Source organism: Synchiropus splendidus, chromosome 10, assembly GCF_027744825.2.
Source record: "Synchiropus splendidus isolate RoL2022-P1 chromosome 10, RoL_Sspl_1.0, whole genome shotgun sequence".
Lineage (NCBI taxonomy): Eukaryota > Metazoa > Chordata > Actinopteri > Syngnathiformes > Callionymidae > Synchiropus > Synchiropus splendidus.
In genome coordinates, this window is record NC_071343.1 from 14,332,073 (window position 1) to 14,357,212 (window position 25,140).

The following is a 25,140-nucleotide window of genomic DNA, read 5'->3' on the forward strand; positions in this document are numbered from 1 at the left end:
TGGGACATATTCAAGTATAGAATTTTGCATGTTCTTAAGTGCTAGTTCACACTGACCAACATGACCAATGCGTAAACAACAGAGTCTGAGAGTGGCAGATGAGTAAAATTTCTTTACTTCTCATGCTAGTACTTTTTATCTGAATTTTCATTTCAACATATGTCAGAAGTCCCCCCTCTGCTTCCTTGTTTCTCAGCCGGCTTGCTTCACATCACGATCGGTAAAAGCTTCGTTGTGTTACAGCATCATGCAAAGAGTTTTGTAAAAAAAATTTCCAATGAAAATGTGACGTATAATCCAGTGCAACATGTTTTTTTTTTGTTCTTCATGATGCATTTTTTTGACTGGTGTGACTTGTGCTTTGCGACTTAGAGTCAGAAAAACGTTTTTTTTCTAATGCAACATTTAAATCACATTGTGGCTGGTGACTTTGATCGATTGAGACATATTATTATATTAGAATATCAGAAGCTGTTTAAATTAATTTTGGGTATGTTTATCAGGATAACAAATAATTACCAAAAAATAACCTTTTTGTTTACATTTTAATGGCATTTTTTTTCAATCCCCACGTTTATCAATTATATAAATATATATTGTATAACAAATAAGTAATAATAATAAATATATTGTATCAGAGAAATTGATAATGTGACTTCCTATAATATAATCTTTTTTTTATAAGAATGTTTGGTCAACATCGCTCTTTCAAGAAAGAATGTAAAATTATTAAGAAATAATAAACCTAATCCTAAAATATTTGATTTCAGGATTTATGCAGTTTTACTCCAACACAAGCCTGTGAGACATGAGAAATCTCAGAATGTATGACTACTCACCCTGTATTTTACATGAACTTTGATGCTCTTGATCACTCCAGTATTCGCTGAAATACTACTGACTTCCTGCTTTTGTCGACTTGCTACCACACTGGCTACACAATGAATTTCTCCAGCTGGGCCTCAGAAGTATAACAAGCCGAGAAACAACGTTAATTCCACGATAATAAACTTCACATGATGAGACTGGGCTATATTTAGGAGGGGCCATTTGAATAGCGCTCCTGTCTTTACACTGCCACAAACCTTATAAATGGGCTTGTGTCACCATGGCAACACTGTCAAAACAATGGCCTCTGCTGCTCCGAGAGGAAGGGTAATTAATAACCTGGAAGACAGAGAGTCAGACGGAGATGCTCCTTTTCTGAATCCTTTCACGGAGTTGAACACAAACAGTTGTACTTTTACTGGGTCAGCTAAACCACGGGTATGTGGGGCATCTCTGTTCAAAGAGAGAAAGGCCAGCAGCGGAATTGATGGCCCGTTTCATGATGTAATTGCCTCTTTAGCTTCTCTATCCTGAGCAGTCGTTCTTTAAACTCCTGCTCCGCTTAATGTATGCCGAGAAATGAGAGGAGACTCGCGGGCAGATCATTTAGTAAATAGCTGTAATCTTGGCATCACCTTTAGTCAAACCTGAGACGTCTAACACGTGTCTTCTTTAAAGAAGGGAGGGAAGAGCTGAGCTATTGTAACTGTTGTGTTCAGCACCAGCACAAAGTTGGAATGTGAAGCTAATTCGGTGTAACATCCTTTAACAGTAAACGGTAGGCAGAGAAATATTCTCCGCCCTACAGTAAATATAAGTTGCCACCATAACACTCGAAAAGTTCACATTAGAGGTTATTTCACAAGCAATTGCTATGTGTATTGGGGATGCTAGTCACGGTTTCTGGAGCTGGTGAAGGATGGGTTCAGAATCAATAGCAGCAAGGCAGAATACAAGAGTGTGACTGAGAGGAAGGCAGGAGGAGCGAAGAGCAACTGAAAGCAGAGTCCAAGTATTTGGGGTCAGCCATGCAGAGCAATGGGCAGAGATCAAAGGAGGTTAAGAAGAGAGTGCAGGCAGGGTGGAGCGAGGGGCGGCATCAGAGGAGCAGCTGGGGAGAAAGGGTACAGTGAAGAGACCTGTGATGATCTGTGGTCTGAAGATGTCCAGACAGGAAGTTGGAAGTGGCAGTTGCAAGTGACAAGATCAGAGATTAATATAACAGAGGAGCAGCTAGTTGGGATTATTTTGGAGATAAAGTTTGTCAGGAAAGAAGGTTTGGACAACCGAAGAGGAGAGACATTGGATGAAGAGTGTTGGAGATGGTTGTAGATGGACATAAGAGAATAGATGTAACTGTGAATTTTTTGACAGGCAAAAGGAGACCCCACTGAATATTGAAGAAAAACTGAAGCCTTATTTTTGTCATGATTCCGTTCTTATTTTGTTCCCTTGACTCCCGTTTTCTTTCTCCCTCCTTCCTTCCTGTGTATAAAAACACCTGGACTCTTACTCTCCGTCCGTCTTTTGTTCACCTTTTTTCTAAACCCTGGTGCTTTTTTTGTGTTTTGATTCCCTTTGTCTCTCTGTGCCGTGTGGCTTGTTGGTTTTCTCTCTGTGACTTTCTACTCGTGCGTTTGTTTTGACAACTTTGATAGTTTACTGTGTGTTTTATTACTCTTTGTGTGTGTGTTCCCTTGTTACAGACTCTGCTAGCATTCTTTCTCCCAGTTTTCGGTGACGCTTTGGATTGATTTTCTGTTTTCTTCTCCCAGTTCGCCGATGCTTTTTGTTGTATATTTTGTATTATTTATTAAATCACAGTATTTTGACTTGCTGCCTGCCTCCTGTGACTCTTACATCACTGCAATTGGGTTCCACCCCACGCTCCCAACTAAACAATTTTGGCATGGCTGGACAAGAAGGCCCAGTTTTCATCTTGCTGCCCAAACATTCATCCACTTTCCCAACTTTCCTTAAATTCCCGGTTACCTGCATCCATTTTCAGATGAATTCTAGACATGTATCTTGTTCATAACCTCCTTTATCACGTCCATAAACCTAAACGGTTGTCTTCCTCTCCTTCATTGTCTGGTCCCAACGTTCTTTGCCCAGTTTGTCACATGTGGTGTGACCTATTAAAGCCATGCTATATAGCTCTATCTGGATTGATGCACTTGTGACATCAGCTGAGCTCGGCAGGTCATTTCTGTTACCGCTCGAGACAATGGCAGCACCTGCAGATGAGATCCAAGGAGCTTCTTCGCTGGGATAGTGGAGTGTGTCCTCCAGCAGGGAAGAGTCACAGAGCGAGCAAGTTGGTGGCTCGCCTCGGTCCCAAACAGGACCTGCACACCTTCTGTCACAGCCTCCAGCCCGGGGCCCGACGGCAACCTGCTGCCAGGCCTCCGTGCGCTGCCAGTTGTACTTTTTAATTGGCCATCTGGGGAAAGCTGGATCTGGTGGCTGGATATTAATCAGGAAATTAACCCAGCAATAATGCAGCGCCCTCCCAGCGGAGCCCCGGCAGCTGTGGGCAGAGACAGAGAGAGAGAGAGAGAGAGACAAACCCGCTGAAAAGGGGAGTCTCCTGAATGGACCGGTGAGTGAACATTTCCTCCTTGTCCCGTGTCACACTGCCCTGTCTGCACCGCCGCCGACCCCCAATTTGTCTGACAATCACGAGGAGGATTCTCTCCTGCATGTCAGTGCACATGTCACACCTTCTCCCCACTGAAGACAATTAAGACGTTCACCTTCCCCTGGCCAAAACTGACAACTTGCATTGAAGGCTAGGGCCGATGGGAGAAAAGTTCAGGGGGAAGCTGACTTCTGTGAGGCCCTCTTTGTGCCGCGCAGTGAGCGCGTGTGTGGACGTGTGTGTGTTTGCGATTAGTAACTGCCTGAAACGGCTGCCAGTCCCTAGAGTTAACCAATTAAAAGGCTAATGAATATATAACAGGTTATTATTATAATTAAGCGCCATTATCATAATGGCTTGTTACGGGGGTTACACAGGAAGTTGGGACGCACAAGAGGAGCAGCACACTTGTTAGACAACACAGTGCATGTTAAAGACGATGTGTTGAGTTCATACAAAGACAGTTTTCATTTTTAAAACAGAAATAAAACTTCAATTTAACACTAAACAAAGCACTAATTTTGGCTAATAACTGAATCTGAATTAATAAAACTCTGGAATATAACCTACAAATATTCAAAACATTACTGTACAGATAATACACAGTGTGTCTTGTCATAGTATGTATGCATAAAAAAGGCCATGTTCTTGGTGTTATAGTTAAGTGAACTTGTTCCAGCTGACAAATCTGGAAATCTCATATTTGTATTTCTATCCTTGTGGGGACATTGTGAGAACCTCTCATTGCCAGAACCATTTCCTCAGCCTCTCACTCTAAACCTACTGTAACCATCCAAAACACATGGCTCACCTTAACCAGGACTCTGAACCAAACTTAAACCTAGTCATAATGACCCAGGGGTCCAGTCAAATGTCCCCACAAAGTCATATGGTCCTCACAAGGATAGTGTTGTGTCAAGCATTGGTCCCCGCAAAGTAGGATAAACCATCCCACTGGGAGCATGGCTGTGTAACTGAATCGAACTTACAGCCCGCCTCCATCCCAACTGCTGAATATGAATGTCATTTAAATCCGAATTATGTCTATAACACAGCTGGATAGTGTTATATTCCAGTGTATGTTCAATGTTATTCGATACCATGTCTCCACAATGACATGGCCTCAAACCAAAACAAAAGAAGAAGTTATTCTGTTTAGCATTTAGAGCAAGCTGACGTATCTACTTTCGTCATATGTAAATATTTACCCCAATAATTATGTTAATAAACATATGAATATTCAGCAGCAGCCGCACAGCAGCTCCTCCTGAAGTCCACCAGCAGAAAAAAAAAAAAAAAAAAAACAAACCAGCAAGTGTCGCAATACATCATAGCGGAAGCGATGTCAACCACTGACCCACTCCAGCTCTTTATATATTCATGCATAACAAACAAAGATTCAAAGCCATGCGGCATATGCCATTTGACCCCGCCGTGCGGCTTTATGGTGTGATGTCATCACGCTCCATTGTCATAAATGAAGCCACTCACTTCTGCGCCTGGACGTCAATAAATTTTCCAGGGGGCCTGCTCCGGTGAGCCCCGCTCCTGATGGACACCCCATAATTGCCATGCAAAGAGTTGAGCGTTTCCCTTTCTAATTTTAAGGGTCAACAGCATTTTAATACCATTTTAAACACACACACACAGTTTTTTATGACGCATGTACAAGCGGCTTTTGATAGCGAAAGCAGCCAAGCATGGTTAAAGAGAGAAAGCACTGCAGCTGCTTCCAGGACTCACTTAATTTAGTCCCCTGACCCCGGTTCACCTGACTCTGCATGGAAATCATAATGCAATTCAAGTGTGAAGAAAAATGATATAGTGTGTATTTACCCCAAATATTTATGCAGCGCCGGCTAACAGTCGTGCTTACTTCTAATAAAGGGGAAGTGATGCCTTGTAACATCGGCGGTGCCGGGCCGCTGCGACATTGCCTGAGGCCATTGTTTCCTCCATTATCATTTTCATTGGATTCCTTTCAGACCTGCTGTTTGCCGAGTTTACAATTCCCGCCTCGTATACTGTACCTTTCGGATATCAAGGGATTTTTTTTTTTTTTCAATAAAAACCCACTGCATCACATTAACCGCGCCGCACCTGTGCCAGGATTTTAACCACAGCACTTCGGCATCAACCCGAATGAAACCAGCCTGGATGCCGCATGAGTGTTTCTCTGCCGTTTTAATCTGCTACATTCTTCTGTCCACTCTTGACAGTCGCTGTGAGGATCCAACAATGGGTCTATTGTTTAACAAGCTCAGATTGTGCTGACCTGGCCGTACCTCATGTCACCAAAGGGATGAAAAGCCCACAATCGCCACCATCTCTGAAGGGACTCTCTCTTTACACTTAACAGGTCTGAACTGGAGGGTGATTCAGCACTTGAGCTCAATGGCAAGTGTTTCACCAGACCTCTGAGGCACAATGATAGACACCAGATATAAACAATGGGCTCCATATTTATACATCTTTTTCCCTGATAGTACAGTTGAAGCGCTCTGTCTTGTCATGTTTACTGTGTTGAGGGATCATTGAGTTGAAGTGAGACCCGCAGTTGAACGAGTAAAATTGTTACCCTGAGAAACAATTCCTACCTTAAGAAACATTTTTTTTGTGTTTATGACACTATATTAATTTCTCCCTTATTTTCTTCTAATTTCACACCTCCCACTCCAGAAGGTGAGTTTTTTTCTGTTAATATGTTGTATTTTGGTAATAACACAGTATTTACTATTATTTCATATCCGCACTTTGTATCACACCATCACTCCCATCTCACCTCCCCTCATTGAAATCCTATGATGCCCAGCATCAGGGAGACACCTCTTAAGTTAAAAGTGAGATCATTATAATGTTTCATCTCATGGCATAAACTTCACTTTTTGTTCATTGAGTTCACAAATTATTAACTTATTTTACATGAAATCACTTCAGTAAGTGTTAACTAGTGGCTGGAACTTACCCCAGCTAGTACCAAAGTACCAGTCTATCACAGTGCATATATAGACAGACAACCACTCACACTACACTCTCATCTACAAACCATCTCAATCCACCTAAAAATGCCGGCATGTAATTGAATGGTAGGAGGAAACCCAGAGTACCCAGAGGAAACCAACACAAGCACGGGAGGTACTTAAAATTCATTTACAAACTGGAATAGAACCTATTTTTAAAAACTATTTAAGTTTTATTTTCCAGAGTTTTCCTCTAATTTATGAAGCGTTTCTATTGGAATCTTTTGACCAGCCCTAAAACATGCATCTGTAAACCAGTTTTTCAAATTAAAATATGAATTGCCACGTCATATTTGAGTTCATTTTAACAATTTTCATTCATTCTTCAGCAGTAGTACAGCATTTTCCAAAATCACAAGCAGTTTTTGTACACAAGTGGAGCCCCTTGGATCATATCGGAAACACACAACATTGACTATTGCCCGAGGTTAACACGTTTTCTTCTCACTTTTACAACCATTTTGGCTTCTCCCTTGTTTGGTTTTCATTTTAATGCACATTTCCATACGCACCACAGTGACTTCTGCTCTTCATATTATTATTTAAATCCTGCTGTTAACTGAATACGTACTACATCGCATCCTCACTGGTATTTTATTATCAGCCGGTGAATCTGGCCATCCTTGCCGAGGTTGAGCTATGAACGCAGGACCTTCTTCCTCTCGTGGAGGGGCTGAGGTTGTGAACCGTGGTGGGGGTCAGGCTCTGGCTGAAGCCCATTAGAGGCCTGTGTGAGGAGCGGAGCAGAGCTGGTGTCTCATCAGTGCTGATAACAGGGTGTCTGCTCAAGTCATTAGCTCTGCTCTTATTGAATTCCAACCAAACAGAGCAGATGAAGCTAAATAAAGCCGTGTATAGTGAGGAGCCCATTAACATGCTCCTCCTCCTCCGTATCCTCCCAAAGCCAGGCGGACAAGCGCTGCCCCCTGTCTTTCCTCCTCTCATCCCTTCCTTCCCGTCCCTCAGTTCACCTCCTGCATCTCTCTTGTTCTGGCCTCCCTTGCTCTCGCAGCTCTGACTCCCCCCCCCATCCCCCCTGCTAATGAGATCTTCCCCCATTTAATTAATACCATAAGAATTTTAATTCTGACTGAATCAATTTAATGTGATGTGATTTTGTCGGCTCCATTCCCCAAGTAAAGGAGGGAAGGAAAAAAAAAAAAAGGAGCAGAAGCGGCGCAGGCCCCGGTGCTTATTACATACATCATTTCACGGGCCGCGCGTTCCCCGCTGACTTAAACAAATTCTCATTAAGACTAATTAAAGCATCATTTATGAAAACGCTTGTGATAGTTATGCAAACATTCTGGGCGGGTCTGCTCCGCATGATAATGATCCCGGCTTTAAATTAAGACCTGCTCCCTGGCAATTATGCCAGTGGCGCCGCAGCGCCTCCTGGACAAAAACAGCCTCTTTCCTTCCGTTCCTGCCATGAAACTGCAGCCCTGACTCCTGAAGCCTCCTCTCAGGACGCCTTTCAGTCAACAAAAACAATGCATACGTGTGGTTTTTCTGGACGGAGCGCTGGGTTGAAGAGAAGATCATGAAGCAGCCGGCTGTGACTGACACGCGAGAAGACACCCAGCGGCTCTGGATTAGCTGATTAGTCCGTGTTTTCGAGGTGAGCTTTGTCACATGACTGCTGGTCGGGCAGATGCGAGCAGATGCACCATCCTTCACCTCGCTGACTTCTCCTCAGATAAACAGCATGTCTACAGCTGCACGTCTTGTCTCACCAAACTTAACATTTCCACCTTAAATAGCGCTGATGTAAGAGGGTCACTTCACAGATGTTTATCTGATGAGTGGTTACTGGGAGTCACAGCGGCTGCATCGTATTATGGAAGCGCCGCAGATACACTGTGGTTCTAGTCCGGCACCCCATCTTACGGTGCACTCCATTTCACTCAATCAGTTGGTGCTCGATCGGTGTTTAAAGCAAACAATAAACCAACAACAGCACAAAAGCCACCAGGTTTAGTCTGAAGTAAAATTTGGTCACAGTTTACCTTCACACTTGAAGATCAAGTAGAAGTGAAGCTCCAAAAAAGATGTGTCCAAAGTAGAGACTGGATAAATATTGTGAAAGAAATACACGACATGGAAAGGGTGGCCTTCAAACTCCAACTGAAAGAGAGATGTTCAAGGGCACTTGGAGAAAATTTTGAAACTTCATTTGAGGCAGGAGTAAATTGGGAATTTGTGAGACTCTGCATATAACCATAATTAATGTAACAATCACAACCTTTTTACATTTTATTTTCTTGTCTTGTCGATTATTATTTTGTATTGTGGGGTTTTATATATACAGAGAAGTATAGTGTCTTTGAAATTATATTTTTATAACTTATATTTTTAAAACTTAATAAAAATTTCAGTTTTAAAAAGAAGTGAATCTCAAGGATGGGTCTTTGCTTGATAGCTTACAACTGACAGTGAGCATTGGCAAAAAGGAAACAGGTCTTTTATCGTCCCTAAAATTAGCACTTTTAAAGTCTTGTATTTTAAAAATAATTTGCATAAACACGTCCTGAATTTTCCCTGCAAAACTGGTGTATTGACAATAACTCATTTTTCAGAAAGTTAGAGATACACTTTTCCCTTGTGCAATTAAATGTTAATAAACATTAACTCAATGTCGCCCTTAATACAGAATATCGAGGAATAGGTAAGGTTTACCTTAACATCAGGAGCAGAATGCATTCTAACAGCGTCTTCAGGAATTTATCATATCAAGTTATGGTGTATAATTTCAATATTCAAAGAGCATCCCTTGTCATACTACATACACTACATACCAGATGACGATCAAGCATTTGCTTTTCTCTACTTTATAACACTGAAAATGAAGTGATTGTGAGTCATCTAATGCTATGAAGGGGCTGGTTGGACTCTGAATTTCCACCCACCACCAAAAAAAAAACAGGTCCGGAAATGAGCATGGTTAGTCACTGTTGAGCATGTTGAGCTGTACCAGCTCAGCTCCAGGAAGCAGACAATACTCTCAACATTAAGCTGAACATGTATATTCCCAGCGTCCTGCTATTTGCATCCGTCCCTCAGATACTTTGTGTGGCTTTGCTGAAATATAACAGCAAACAGACACTGCATAAGCAGGACGGTCATAGTCTTTTTAATAAAGTTGCCTGAGCCTCAGATGGCTCGACATGGCGGCGTTGTTTGTGTGTTTACCCAACACTTATCACTTCTGTCATGTTTGTTTGCCTGACGCTGTGTTCGATTTTTGCAACGCCGCGGCATTATTGCGTTTTACTTCATCAGAGGCAGCTGGTTCAATAAGACGGGGAGGAGAGGAAAAAAAAAAAAAAAGGCCCAATTCCCAGATCACTTCCTGGTAAGGTTGCGGGAACCCGAGCGGCAGGGAGCGGAGCCCGGCTTCACCCGGGTCCTGTTTAGCGCGTGCTGCTTCTCCCTGCACATGCAGATGGCACGGCTCTCCCAGATATCATCTGAGGTAATCTAATCCCTCCACTGCTCCCTCCAGAAAGGAGGAGTATTAGCAGCCATATGTCAACCAGATTTGTCAGATTATTCATTACAATTAATTGCTGTTCTACTTAAGGCCTTTAAGGCTGTGAATTGCTCCAAAATCTATTGCAAACACAAAAATTATGAGTAAAAGACTTTGGCCCTGTCATTCAAATTTCACGCTGACCTTTAGCAGAGTCGGGCTTTTCACAGGGAGTGCAGGGGAGAGAGCTTTTCTAATTGGTGTTTCTTCCGTCTATTTTTTCCCCCCCCCTTTTCCATCTGCAGGTCCGTCTCTTGACAAGGAAAGGGGAAGGACCGCCGCGCCACACTGGAGTGATAACACCGCTGCCCACACAAGTCCACTCCTCTCATTTTATTTGCAGCACTCGCGATAATAAACACACAATACATATCGGTCGTATTCAGATTTGCAATTTGTCTGGCTAGTTGCGGGGACGCAGCGACGCCACAGTTAGCTTCCCGCGCACTGTACACTGTAAACAGAATTTCAATGTGGACCTTTTTCGAAGGTTGGCTGCGAGGCAGGCTAATAGCCACCTGAATTAATGTGCTGTCCAAATATATGAGCCATAATACTTTGGTGATTAATGTTTCGCTGGCGCTGCCTCCATAGTTAGGGCTCACACCCCAGAGATAAACTATTCAGCAGACATGCAGATTGAGCACCGGCTTAAAAGTCTTGTTTGTGGCTACAGTTTAAGTCGACTACAGCGGACAAAGTGGTGATGCATGCGAGGCCCCCTTCTGGATCCATCCTGCCCATGGATTTCTGATCATACACCTATATCTATATATGGGGTTGCTGCACCATACGGGCCACTCCTGATGGGCTTGCTTAATTGTGCTTTATGAGGCGAGGATTTCCAAGGCAGGTTGAGCACTTCCTCGTCGGCGCTGAGGTAGAGGTGGTATGATGGGGGCAGTTAATGAGAAGGTGGAGGGAGAAGAATCCATCAACATATCAATCTGCACCTCCTCTCCTCTCACATCCGCTCCAGCTATCTTTCATCTCTTCCATATTCATTATCGTCCGTGTGATTTTACTTTCTTTAGTTCTTATTATAACCATTATAACAAATCTAGAAAGAAAATACGTCATATATTGGTTGTTTTTATCATCAGAAGTGTGTCCCAAAATAATATAAATATTGATATTTAAAAACACAATGAAGTAGATGACTTACTGGACGTCTTGTTTTTTCTTTCCATCCATGGATGTGATTAGATATAATTATTATAAATCACAATATCAAAATAATGTATGTATGAAGCACAAGAATTAAGCATTGTTTTCAGTTATATTCTTCTTCTTCTACATCTTTGTTCGCATAAAATGAGATGGTCACAAAACAAAATGAAACGTATGGAGATACAACAGTGCCAAATTTAGGTTGAAATATAACTATATATGTGCTTAAATGAATGTTTTCATGAATAACTGTGTGAGTGATCAAATGACGGTTAGCAGTAGCTACAGTTTGTGATAGCTACCAACTTCAATGCTTGTCACGGCTGTTACTGCATCGTGCTTTTCTCCAGACGTCCAGACTGACTGTTTCCCGAGCTTCCCAGCATCAGAACTGTTATACCAACTTTTCTCATTAAAGTAGTTTTTGATACTAACCACTGAGTTGGTAGCAGTAGGAAACTAAGCTATATGGAGGAAATAAGGAAATAACTATAGCATTAAAGATATGAAATAATATAGGGAAATCTGAGAATAATATTTATTTGAATATTTTATTCAAACATGAATTTAATTCATGTTTGAATAATATATTCATTATACTACATGAATTTAATATTCATGTAGTGTCACAATCACAGTACTAATGCGAGACAAAATGTAGGAATATAAAATGAAAAAAGTCGATATACAGTCGAAGACGGAATATTCATCTCCTTGCTATTACAAGTGGTTGTAACCTATTACATAGCGTAATACAAACAGTCTGTGTGTTTCTTCTATTCAATAAAAGAGCAAAAGGGCCCAAGCACAATTGACTTCTATGTTATTGTACCTTCAGAGCAGCTCTCCATGGATTCATATCCACCTGGTATATTGGAAGGAGGCGTTGAAATATTTCAGATTCACACCGACACTTGCGGCAGCAGCAGATCGATGCTCTGAATGCTGGTTTACCCGGACTTGTCTCATCACCGTTCTTGCGCTGACTGACAGCTCCTCATTATCGTACAATACGGTCGCCACTAAAGGTCATTCTGCCCCGAATGTAAACGCACAGAAAATCCCAAACTTCATACATCAATGTGATCAGAAACGTACACTCCCCACTCTGGGGGGGTTTTAACTGCCCTCGTGTGGACGCAGCGACAGACCCTCCTCCTGCTTCTTCTTCTTCTCCACTTCATGGAGATGATTTTACATATTAGCCGCTTCCACTCATCCAGGGTGACAAGTCCGCCCCCTCAAAAGAGCTCTATTGGCACATCAGTGATAGAGATTGATTGATGATGTCGCCGCTTCTAATCCTCCTCCCGTGTCAGAGGCAGGGTGTCAAGAAACGCAGTGTCAAAGTGAAAGGAAAAAACACACACACACCCGGCTCCTGCATATTACCATAATGAGGAAAACACACTTAGTGGGCCACGACCTGATGTCATCTGATTATAGCCATGATTAATGACGTCCTCCTCCCAAAACATGCCTCTACTGTAAGAGTCTAAAACACATCAGATCATAATGTATTCATGAATTCTACAACATGCTCAAGCCGCATGTGCATTTGTAATCGCTCAAATTGCATGGTCACTTTTGAATTCTCATAACTGTTTAGTCCAAATTACATGAGAGAGGAGTTGGTGTGAAAAGGTTTCATGTTGAATCTCAACCTCTCCTCTGTATAATGGAAACCTATCAATACGTCTCAATCTAATGAAAAAAAAATGAAGAAAGAAATAGGCTAAGATGATCTGCTTTCACTCATGATTTCACTTTATACAGTAGTAAGTACAGTACAGAAGTGACCAGAAAAGTTAACAAGACAGAGAAATATTTATATTTGCAGTATCATAACCAAACTTTTTTAGAGTGATGATACGCACAGTTAGAACAAGCAAGGGAGGTGAAGAAGTGAGTGCAGCCAGGGTGGCGTGATCTGTGATGGCAGTTGGAGTCAAAGGGTGACTTTTAACACAAACACATATGAGGCATATGGGTTTCCCTGGGGAGTGAAGAGATGGGACACGATAAGAAACAAGGAGATGAGAGAGACAGCTCTTGCTTAGAGACAAAGTCAACGGCTTGGACACATGGAGAAAAGACATGTAGACATGACATGACGGAGATGGAGACGGAGCTATGAAGTAGAAGGAGCAGAGAAAGACAATGAGTTCCATGGGTGCAGTTAAAAAATATCCAGAAAAATGTATTGTTTACCCAAATGTAGTTGGATATAACTTTGTATGAATGGATATTGAGTGGCTTCTGCTTAATGTTATGTGACGTATGAGACCTTCTTTCATGCCTGCTATCATGACTTGAGCTGAAGAAAACCCTCCCCACCAGTCGTGTAATGCATTGCAACAGTAGAAGCCAGTAAAACCATCAACCATATTTGAGCTAAAATCTCAATCCAATGGTCATTTTCAGAGAAACTCACAGTGTTTTCCATCGCCTCTGTGATCCACTTCCACACCACCATGCAACCAAACAGCCCAGCAACTCAGCATTCACTGACTATTGCGCAACTCCACTCCAAAGACATTAAAAACTTTGTGTCAGAGTGTTTTGTTCTTGGTGAAGTCCCAGGACACCGGGGTCCATTCGATGACTCAGTAGAAAATATTTTCCTCTCCAGCGTCCAGACTCCGCGTCCACAAAGCGGCCAGTGTCTCGGCGCTGTAGGAGCCACAATGTCAGTCTGTCCACTTAATTGCTGGTGGGATGCATCTTAATTTTACGCCATCAAAGGACACTCTTTGTGGCGACTTTATAGCCCAGAGGTGTAGATTTACATTTGAGGGATACAATGAGTTTTAGCTGGTGACAAAAAGCGGGTGATCGCTCCCACATTCCTCCACCTCCCACGGCACATTGTTCTTTTGTACGGGAACACCTGCCCCTGCCAAGAGACGGGAGGTGTCACCCGTGGCCGGCGAGTCGATGCTGACCCGCGGCTGAACTTGACTAAAAGGCAACGCGCTACATTTGCACGCTTGGTTTCACAATCTAAAGATGATACGGCGGCGAGTGGCGCACCTGAAAACGCCGCTCTGTCACGCCCCTAAAGACGCCTCTTTTGTCTTGCAGTGTAATGGACAAATTGAATTCCAATGCGAGGACTTCACAGTTTACAGCGACGGAGAGCAGAAGGATGTAATTATAGGGAAGGTGGCCGGGCCTGGAGGGGGATATGAGTGAGGTTCAACCACGAGGAGCGCATGACTCCGCCCTGTGTTTGTGTACCGGGCTGTCGAGAAAGTAAATGGAAAGTCATTCTAATAGGCGACCCTTGGCCCAGTTCATATTTCCTTCCACTTATGAAAGTATGAAGCCATGCATAGTTATGAGGTATGGGCGGACCTATTAAAATTCATAAACGGTTTGTGTTTGTATCAGGTTACGCTACCGCACCTAATTCAATGTGGTCATGTAGAACTAATAACTGCAAACCTAAAAACAGCCGAGCGCGTGAGTTTTTCTCCCATAATCTTCATCATTTGTGTTCATTCAAGGCGTTTACACCCTTAATAATAAATTATGTAAAAGTCATAATTTCATTGCGCAAGCAAACAAAGTCAACCTACAGTCCGTATTCTGAGAGAAAATTATATGCACTTATGAGGTTTGGAAGTAGCTTTTTAAAAATATATATATAAATAAATATATGTAGCATTCTAACCTAATACTAGAAATAAATAAATAAATATGCACAAATATTCAATTCTGGGCTCATGACATATTTTAAAATGACACAAATTGTCAGGAGACCAAATCAAAATTATTAAACATGAAGTCAATTTTTCTAGATACTAAAGTCGCAAGATATAAGGCAATTAAGAGTTGTTTTTTTTTAAATGAGGAAAAATTTAAATTCGTTTTTTGGGATGGGAGTTCAAATCATAAGACAGTCAAGCTGACTAACAATTTAACAATGTTATACTCGATAAGGTTAATGTGTGCAACACTAGTTGAATATTAAACAATACATTTTATGAATAACATTAAAAAAATACATATATCATAACCATCATAATATTACATATAACTACTGTGTCATAATCCTCAAAATTACAAACAATTATAGGATGGTTAATGCAACTTTTTTTTATAAAAATGGTGCAGTAAATTTCACGTTTCTATGCACGGATGCAGCAGCTGTGTTTTGTTTCAGATTCTTATTTGTGTCAGGTTTGCTGGCGATCAGAGCACAACACACTTTCATTTTGTCTTGTGGCTTGGCTCAGTTTATGAATTTAGCTGTGAGACGAAACAATGTCCTCGCTGTTTTTGACAGGTTCAAACCAGAAGAATAAACATATGGCAAAGAGATAATAACTAAGAAATAAGAACTGCAAAAACCTTGACCCACGAGGAGCCTTTAACACAGTTTATTCATGATGGTTTTGAACATAGCCACAGTGTGATCTCACAACAAACCACAGAACAACTGTAAGTTCTCACCTATAATGCATTGTTAGTACATTATGAGACCTGACACCAACCAAAATTATTACAAAGCTAAACCCTTGAAGTTGGCTGCAATACGTACTGATTTGTTTGAAATAAATGAAATAGTAAATATATCAAATATTCTGATGAGCATTAAAACTGTGTCAAAAGTACTATGTCACACTTGAAACAAATCAACAAACTCATATTCTAACTTTAAATATGTATATATTTGAAATAACACTTCTCCAATTTAGCACCCTCTACTACCATTCTGTAGAAACCTTGTTATAAGTTGTCATACCTGATCATGAACAGAGTATCTTCTATGGCGCCTTGGAAATGCTTTATGATGTCTGATCATCATCACTAATAATGCATCACTGATGGGATATTTATATAAAACGTCTAACTTGTGGTGATGGAACCTGTTACATCTTAAGCTCATTCCTTCTGTGGTTCTAATTTTTCGTTCTTGGAACTCAATAACACTTAAATAACACATGCATCAATGGATAAATAAGTTGTTTAAAATATGAGTTTTAGCTTTGATTTGAACTCTGGATGAAAATTGAGACAGTAGTGAATGTTTCCCTATTATCTGTCATGGTTGTCTATCGGATCAGACCCAGATGCTGGATTGTTGCAGGCTGACAGAAGACCCGGGAGATCGAGGGTAGATTTTACAAGGTTTATTAGCAAATACACGAGAACACAAAAGACAAACAGGAACGCAGAACCAAGGACGCCGACGCCAGAACACGGAACGGGAAATACACTCAAGGGAAGGAGAAAAACCTGAAACAGAAAACAGGCAAATTCAAGTCTAACTAACAGGGACAACGCAAACGTACTCAGAAATTAACTCACAAGGCCCAAATAACAGAAAGCGCTCGGTGGTGGTTCTACACACACACACAAGGAAATAACTATGACGAGAGGAAAGCAAAAGGTGAGTTAAACTCGCACACAATCAAATAGAGAGAAGCGAGAAACAGAAAACGGAGCGAGGAGAACCAACTAAGGAGGCAGCAGAAAGAAGCTCAAGCACGCACGGCATTTAGAAATCTATAACAGGAGCACGAGAGAACAGAGGGTCGAGACAGAGTTTACTGTGAGGACGTGGAACAAACGTCTGGCAGCGAAGACTGGAACCCAGGTGTAGAAATCAGAGTCTAATCAGCGGAATGGGATCCAGCTGCGCTGCTGTGAAGCTGAAGGGAGAGATGGAACAGGAAACGACACAGGAAATAACAAAACAAAAGCACAAGAGAAACGAAACATGACTTTATCTCTCATGTATTTTCTGCGTGCACTTGCTGGGACCAATCCCAGCTACAAAGGGCCACAGGCAGAGCCCACTTCCTAGTTAGCCCGCCTAGTCGGTGTAGTATCAGGAGAAGAAAGTTACAAGGTAGAGGAGAGGATGCATCCAAGAAAAGGTTGCCTCAAGCTAGTATGAAACCAGCAACCCTCTCCTCATGAGGACCAGTCAGCTGCTGTGCTGCGGGACTTGAGCCTTCAGTGTTCATTGTGCACTACATTTCCAGACCAATGGGATGTTTGGGACGCATTGCTAGTTCCGGGGAGTTAATTGTTTGGTGGTAATTACACCAGTAAAGAGATCTGTAGTGTAAGTCAGGTGTGTGTAATTACATTTCTTAAGGTCAAGCTCTCACCAGGATAAATTAGCCAAGTGGCGCAGTTGACCACACCAGGGCTGCAAATGCAATTATCCTTGCTAATGGTTGTGATCTTCAGTGGTCGGAAACTACTGTGAGTGACGTGTGAGTTTGGTTTCTTCCGTGGCGGGGGAAGAGCAGCTTATCCCTCATTACACGAAATTAAGGACACGTTTTGGTACCTCGCTCTGAATCGCCGTGTCAACACTGGACACAAACACACAAACATTTGTCTTCTCCATCCATGCGGGGCCCAGAGTGAGATATTGATCACAGCATATCCTGGTCAATGGGACTAAATGATTGCCTATAAGCCTCCCTCCGAGGCACGGAGCCATCCGGACCCAACCAAATTACAGCGCTGGCGATATGAAGTGGCTGGCTGGCGATGCTTTCCCAGCAGTGTGGCACAACTGAGCCATGCAAATGTACAATAAACAGGGCCTAAGCTGGTGGAGGTCTTTCAATCACACGGGGGCAATAGTTCAACCCCCGCCGTGCATAATCCGCGCAGCGAAACTCCTGGGACTCCTGCTTCCAACCTGCTCAATGGCACAAAGATATTAGATAGCCATATGTAGATTCTCTAGGTAAACAGAGCCTCTTGATAACACAATACTCTCTCTTTCCAGCATGAATATATTTCAAGCGAAACTCTCCACAGCGCCAGTCCAAGGCTTAGCTTCCCGCCATCAAAATTCAATGCAGCTGTTTGCTTTGTTTAACGTGCCTGTTCCATCCGCTGCCAGTATGAAATTGCTATGTCCGCCTTGTGTATAAAGTTGCTGGGTGTTTGCATTACAGGCTCAAGAGCAACTGACGGACGCCTGTTTATGGACCAGAGACGAGCGGCGGGAGGATCATGAAGCAGTGTCTGGATAATAGAATGACTTTTTCATCTAAAATCAATGGGTGGCACTTCATATAAATGAATTCATTTCAGCTGTTATCTCAAAAATTGAATGAAAAACGGGATTTCCTTTCATTCTCAATTCTTATGTTGATTTTGCTATCTGTGATCATGATGTATTCCATTAGGCTAAAAACAACGTACAGCCCTATGTGAAAATCTGGAATGTGAAAAACTAATATTTGGCTTTGGACCTGAAAATGCCTGCTTTTTTGCATCCAGTCGGAGCCCTTCTTCTGCAACATTCAGAGGAATATCTACATGTACGATCACTCATGAAGACGATACGCACTAAACGCAGTTGTCTTGCTACAGTTCTCTCATGATACTCTGCACTGAGAATGCAATACGTTGACATGCTGACATGTTCAGTACCACTAAGAAAGTGAAAAATGGAGGCGCATCACAGTCATGTCGCAGATAAAATAAGGGATTTTGAGCCAAAAATACAGCCAAAAGGGTTAGTTGGGCATGATGTCAGACAAAAATGCACCCTGCTCAAATGAAGCGTTTGAATGTGTTTTGCAACACAATATGAGCCATAGCCACAAACCAAGCAGTAACAATGCTGAAAATAAAAGTTGTTTTCCGCCATCATATTGACCTCTTTAGAAAATGAACCAGTTTTTAACATGAACGTTTGAGGGAGGCTGAGAAAACTCTGGTCCATCTGTTCATGTAATGTTGAAATTCTGGGCACAAAAAAGGCTGAGGACTTTATTTGGATGTTTTTTTTGTTAATATGTATAATTATTTTTCACCAACTAGATCAATGCAGCGCTGTTTTTCAGAATTAACTTGAGTGACATCACTGCGTCTCACTTCCTCGGTCTTTTTGAAAAATGTGTCCGGCGGTGACACTCAAATGGAGACATATGACAAGTGCACACACTTGCACGCACACACGACTGCGTCTGTACATGGGGGAGGGTACTAAAGGGCAGCATATAGAAGAATGAGGGGACGGGGGAGGTGTCTGCTGTTGACAATGCTCTCCAGGTCCATGACCGCCCCCCCCCACCTCTCTTCCTTCTCCGTCTTCCCTCCCTCGCCAGCGGCGCAGCAGTCCCAGCAGGAGACTCTCCAGCTTGGAAAGAGGTTCCTTCCTGCCCACAAAGGGGGGTTCGCGGGGGGGCCACCCAAGGTGGGGTGGGGGTGAGAAGGGTGGCATGGAGACAGGCGCAGCGCAGGCCAATTTAGTCTTAAATCACTGTGAATGTGAAAGGAGATGGCCATTATGTCAGATAGTGGAAAGTGACAGGAGAAGAACGAATTTAAAATCGAGAAGATCAACGGATTTTTGTTGGGAACAAATGTAGCAGAAATAACCGCAGGAGGCCTGGTGAGGTCCAGCTAGCTTGAGCTGGGACGGTGCTATTTCAGATTTCACACTCCTGAGGGCTGCCAAGAAATTATTTATTTGCATCACTCATCCATTTCATCGTCTTACTCACACTGAAAGGAATGATTTTGTTTCACAAAGACGGGGTGGAACATGCTTCTTCAACATATCTGTAGTGTGACTATGGTGAATCACAAACGTGACATTCAAATGGTTCCTCAATTTCTTGAATTTAGTAACACATATATCAGCATTTTCCAGCCTAAAATTAAATAGAAATAAATAAATAAAAGCATAGTACAAGGAGTAAAGTAACTACTGTAGGAGAAGCACTTGCTTAAACTACTTACTGTTGTTTTTCTTGGTTAAAATATGTGTAAGATTATTTACACCTGCCTCGTGTTGATGCGCATAATTTTAAAATAAGATTATAAGAGCTTTATACTCACAAAATGTTTACTCGGAAAGTTTTCAGAATATGCTACAGGTTTATGATGCATTCCGAACGGCAGATTTTCACTTTTGGGGGTCGGTTTGGAACGAAACGCCGAAACCGTTTCAGATATGAATTTACATTTAAAAACTGCACGATGATGTGTGCCATCTGAAACAACTGGTACGCTCAGACTTTAGGCTCATAATGTCAAGCCTGTCCAGTTCCGTCCTCCAGTTATAGCGTTTGATCATCGGCCATTTGCAAATTTCAGCTGGGCTCCTTTTGTATACAAGTAACATCTGACTCACGACCTGCTCCACTTACGGCCACCCGTACTTTTGACCACGGCCAGCAGATGATGATTTTTTTTTTTTTATTTAATGTCTGGCACTGCAGCATGTAGCGGCCCGGCATCACGTACGACAGTTACGGCAGCACAGTATCCCAGCATCTCACTCTCACACAGAGATCTACCACTACAGTAGCACCTATAACCCTCGCGTCGGCCATTTTGAATGGCATTCCACTTACTTCCAATCTGACTTACGACTGGTTGGTCGGAACAGATCCCGGTCGTAAGTCGGATGTTACTTGTATATTAAACAACAAAATGTTTACTGAGCCGAACTAGAGTAGATTAACTGCATAGTAAAAATGCTCTGACTACACCAAGTGGAGTCAAGTTTTGTCGTGTAAAACAAAAGTATCAAAAGCACTTTCTTCTTGCAAGCTGAAGACAAACATTCCATTTCACTTCTCCAGCTTTCCGCATTAAAATCAGTCTCTGATTACAGAAACAAAAAACAGCGGGACTCGTCGAAGAATCGGACTCTCACGACAACAACAATAATTCCAATCAAGACAAAGTTTGTTCAAGACAAAAACACTAAAATCACACCTCAGAAGTTGAAGCTGGAGGCGGTTGTGACTCCCCGCTAAACAGCTGGTTCAGCAAACGTAAGCGCTCGCCACGCGCAGGAGGATCACGACCAGTGAATGAAGAATCTATTAGCCGCTCGGCTTTTGCATGGCTAATAATGAGATTAATTGAATGACACTCATTTCGAGAAAATGAGGGTGTTCATTTCAACCTGTGTTTCCAGATGCTCGCCGCTGAACAGCGTCGTGAGCCGCCTAATCACGGCCCACCATCTGGGAATTCCCCTCCGAGGCAGCCGGAGACGGTGCCGTGGCGTGTTTAAAAAGACACCGACGGATGGTTTACTGCCACTAAATACATCCAAGGTGACGCTTTCGCCTCTTTAGCCCACAAACAGGGGGGTTCAAGTGAGCGCCCTGATTATTAGCTCCCTAATGCTAATGTCTATGAAAGTAAATACGGCTGCGGGACAGATTAGCATATCTCACAGGTGTAACTCCCCGCTTTTTTTTTCTGTTTTTTCTCAAGTAAAATCACTGCCACGCCACTGCCACTGCCTAATTTAGCCCCAAATTTTCACCATGTACAAAAAAATCATGCTAATGAGGCGGGCTCTCAATCTGACGACACACCATTTGGGTGACATTAATCAAAGACAAAATATGCAGACAAAGGTGACAGTAATCCCAATACTGGCGCCGAAGTGCCACAGCTGTGCTCACTTGATACTTGTACAGTACCTGCCGCAGGAAATAGAAGATTCCATACGTTGTTAAACCACTTTTTTTTTTATCAGAGATCCAGGGTTTTTTTTTCACACGTCTGCTATTACAGGCGGCCGCTCTATTAACACTTCATGGCCAAGAAGGAAGATCTATTTCAAAGTTTAAGAGACAAAACTCTTAAGAATGAGAGTGCAGGAGGGTATATGTTTTTCAGAGCAGCTAATGATGATTGATACGGGCGTGTGATAATTGTAATTATCGGCCGCTGCCTCCTGCTCTGTACACATGTGCATCTTCATTAGTCCAGTCAGCCTTTAGATATCTCATGTGTCACCCCCCCAACAGTTGTCTGCGCCACCGCCGCCGGAGCTCACCTAAGCTCACCACTGAGTTGCGGCGCGACGTGGCCTTAATCCCCCGGCAGAGCTGTCAAGCCGGCCGGCAAACAGAGCTCACCGCTGGCTCTCTCTGCGTGGAGGGAGCCCACCAACATCATAACAAAGGGTGTTTATGGGAAAATAGATGCCGGCGCAGCCGAGCAGAAAGGGCTTAGCAGTGATCAGACCCCGCGCTCCCACCTTTATCCTTCACCGTTCACATTGAGATGCAAATATCCAGGCAGGGTTTCCACCCGCGTGCCACTCACAAATTGAAAAGCAGTTTTTATCTATGCAAATGCGAGCGCGGTAATTGAAGTTAATCAATCAATGCTAGCTCTCGCTAAAACCTTGAACATGATTGAATAAAGTAATTATCATTCAGGAGAAAATGATGAAGTTGTAGACAGCATGAACCTTATTAAAGGAGGATTTTGAGTCACAATGGCTTAATTTAGCCAGCAGCCCCCTCTCTGTCTCGCTCTCCCTTCCACTTCTCCCCTCCATCTCAGCATCCTCTGCTCGCTCCATCCATCCTCGCACCCACTCGTCTCGCTATCTGCCTCGATCTGCTGTGAAGCACAATGGAATATCTTTACACCCAGTCGCATATTTACAAGTCGGGATACTCACTGTTACATTTGGGTGGCAGCAAACACAAGCTCGACAAACTTTTGCTTGACTGACTTTCACAGATTTCGTAATTCATCACTTCAACGGTCAATATTGTGGTTTAAAATGTAACTTCTGGTTACTTTATTTGTGCAGTTTTAAGCACATAAATGTCAGTTTTAGTGTAGTGGCTTTGTAGCTGGTGCATTGGAGACAATTTTGTTGTTGTTTGTGTCTGGAAGTAGCACTGTTTCGACAGCAGTTCATTCATACAGGTGACATTTGGTGAGCAGACAAACTGTTATTGTTACTGTGGTTTGCATATTTCGACACTAACACAAAGTATGAAATTAAAAGAACGAACTTTGTACCGTCCTCTTTTGAGTAGTCCAGTGGTACATTTATTCACGTTTTGGCGAATTATACAATGGCTGGGTTCTAAAAAAAAAAGGTCTGGATCTGGTTGATCTTGTCAGAAACACACTTGTCATGCGAGTCTAAGTACAATGAAACTGCATGAATGACATAGCTCTTCTTCAGGTGCAGGTGCAAACCTTTCCCTGTCTCCCCGCTTCTCTTTCTCTTCTACCGACCAAAAGCAAACAATCACTTTAAAATCAAACTGAGAAAATAATTGTAATATTCGGAGAAAGCCACGAGAGTCACTGTTTAGGTCACAGGTTGTTTAAGTGAAACCAAGTAACACATTGAATTACTGTTCTATATCAGTAATTCAATACTGATAAAAAAAAATGTATATTAGATAATCTTTATGTCAATATAAAGAGCCAGCATTTCTCAGTAAAATGGCATTGTTGTTCCGACACACCTTTTTTTATCTAATTTTTAAAAAAATAATTTTTCATACATATTTTGATTAGCAATTCCTTGCAGGTTCAGCCTTGTTAGACGTCCTATTTCATTTTCTAGAATTCATATATGTATAAAAAATATTATCAAAACAAATAAATCATCATTATGACTTTTATTTATGTGTGCATGAGAGGACATAACTACTATATTTAATCAACATTTTTCACATATTTTAGAGTCTGAAAATACATAAACACCACACTTTTTTTTTACTTAAACAATAACGTAGACTTGAATTGGAGTTCCCTTGATCTCTAAAACTCCCACTCTGAACTCCGGGGGGGTGGGGGTGAGATTCGGTTTGTGTATGGCTGCGTGAGGCAGAGAGCGAGCGAACAAAAGGAAGACGTCAGTGTCACCCATCTTCTCCCCCAGCGGTCTCACCTGTCACCCACCACGGCGGTAATTGAGAGCTCCGGCGCGCGGCGGCTGGCCACCGCGCTGGCGTTCTCCTGGCCGCTCTCCTCATGGCAGGGCTAGTTAAAGGCCTCTCCAGTTTGTCACAGAGTTTAATATGCACCCTACATAATTATGCAGGATTCACAGTGCTATCAAACTGCAATTCAAATTAGTTCAGGATTAAAGGCAGCGAACAGTACTGCTTCCTTAATTGCATTGTACTGTGCTGATCACATTCAAATAGCCATTACTCATTCCCTCTGCGCTGCAATAAGTCAGAGGGATTAATGCTGAGGCAGGTGACAGGGCCAAGCCATTAAAAGGCAGTTATGCAGGAAGCATGGCTGGTTTTATTCCCGTTAATGAAATCAGCCAAATGAAAGTGTAATAGATTTATCAAAGCTCAGATGGATTTGCAGTAAATCAGTTTGATTCCGGCTATCAAACTGGACAATGGAGATAGTTCTCAGCTACAGCAGTGGATGTCAGGCAGCAGCATGTGAGGAGCGCTGATATTCTTCTTGGGAGGATTTGGTGAGCACCCGGTGCCTAGGCCCTATTCCCAGAGCTGGCCTGCTCGTTTTTGTCAGCTAAATGGTGCCAGTGACTGATAAAACCCGCCGCCTTCCAGTTAAACACCACATTCTTCCATCCTCACCCTCTCTCTCTCTCTCCCTCTCTCGCTCTCCTCTTGAATTCATGGGCCGGATGTTGCAGATTCCAGCTTGTTGTACAGTGGAGAGGCCCACGAATTAGAACTTAAATTCACTTACATCAAACGGATTAGAGCTGAAATCCGTCCGACTGAGCTCATCTCATGGCACTTCACGTCCACGGGCTGCTCGGGACAGTCTTCCGCAACGTTGGACTTCACGAGGAATTCTAGGAAAACAGCAAACTGATGTTGATGAAACTGAGCACAGGTCAGCAATCTGCATAACACGCAAGAAATCTCAAAGGTTTTCAGGATACAGGCATAATATCAGCTGACTTCAGGTCAGTTGATATAATGTCATATTTTATTAGCATCATAGCATAATTGCTATGTCATTTTCAGGAAATCACTTGTAAGTTTGTCAATTTTTCACAAATCTTGAAAGTGTCATGAAACAATGGTCCATCTTCAGTTATTCTGAACGAAGACACACGACGTCAGTCACATAACCTCAGCCACATCTTGACTGGCAAATGTCATCAAATACTGCTGTTACTGATTCATAGAAAATGGAAAACTGAGTTGCTCCAACTGTCAATAGAAAAAACCTAA

The 25,140-nt window shown here is 42.4% G+C and overlaps 1 protein-coding gene across 3 annotated transcripts in view; it reads right to left on the reverse strand.

Annotated features, from left to right (window-relative positions):
* Window positions 1–16,391: 16,391 nt before the first annotated feature.
* The window catches only part of LOC128765883 (glycerol-3-phosphate dehydrogenase, mitochondrial-like), a 30,959-nt gene continuing 22,210 nt past the window's right edge, over window positions 16,392–25,140 (reverse strand). For 2 of the 3 annotated variants that reach the window (XM_053877098.1, XM_053877095.1), the window contains one exon: window positions 16,392–24,755. The gene's annotated coding sequence lies outside the window, so the exon portion shown is untranslated. The remainder of the gene's footprint in view (window positions 24,756–25,140) is intronic. The other variant, XM_053877096.1, reaches the window with a different exon arrangement.